Consider the following 691-nt stretch of genomic DNA (forward strand, 5'->3'; position numbering starts at 1 on the left):
TAGGGTCCTCATTGTTGTCTAGGTTCTCTGGAATTATGATTCATAGGCTGGTTTTCTTTGCTTTATGTTTAAAAACCACTTATGAGTGAGTACATATGATAATTGTCTTTCAGGGTCTGGGTTACCTCACTCAATACGATGTTTTCTAGCTCCATCTATTTGCCTGTAAATTTCAAGATGTTGTTATTTTTTTCTGCTGTGTAGTAGTACTCCATTGTGTAAATGTACCACATTTTCCTTATCCATTCGTCAGTCGAGGGGCATTTACATTGTTTCCAGGTTCTGGCTATGACAAACAATGCTGCTATGAACATAGTTGAGCACATGTCCTTGTGGCATGATTGAGCATCCTTTGGATGTATACTCAAAAGTGGTATTGCTAGGTCTTGAAGAAGGTTCTTTCCTAATTTTCTGAGAAATCACCATACTGATATCCAAAGGGGCTGTACTAGCTTGCACTCCCACCAGCAATGCAGGAGTGTTCCCTTTACCCCACAACCTCTCCAGCATAAGTTGTCATCAGTGTTTTTGATCTTGGCCATTCTGACAAATGTAAGATGGAATCTCAGAATTGTTTTGATTTGCATTTCTCTGATTACTAAGGTTATTGAGCATTTCCTTAAATATTTTTCAGCCATTTTATATTCCTCTGTTGAGAGTTCTCTGTTTAGGTCTGTACTCCATTTTTTTT

The sequence above is a fragment of the Microtus ochrogaster genome, linkage group LG8, assembly GCF_000317375.1.
Source record: "Microtus ochrogaster isolate Prairie Vole_2 linkage group LG8, MicOch1.0, whole genome shotgun sequence".
Classification (NCBI taxonomy): domain Eukaryota; kingdom Metazoa; phylum Chordata; class Mammalia; order Rodentia; family Cricetidae; genus Microtus; species Microtus ochrogaster.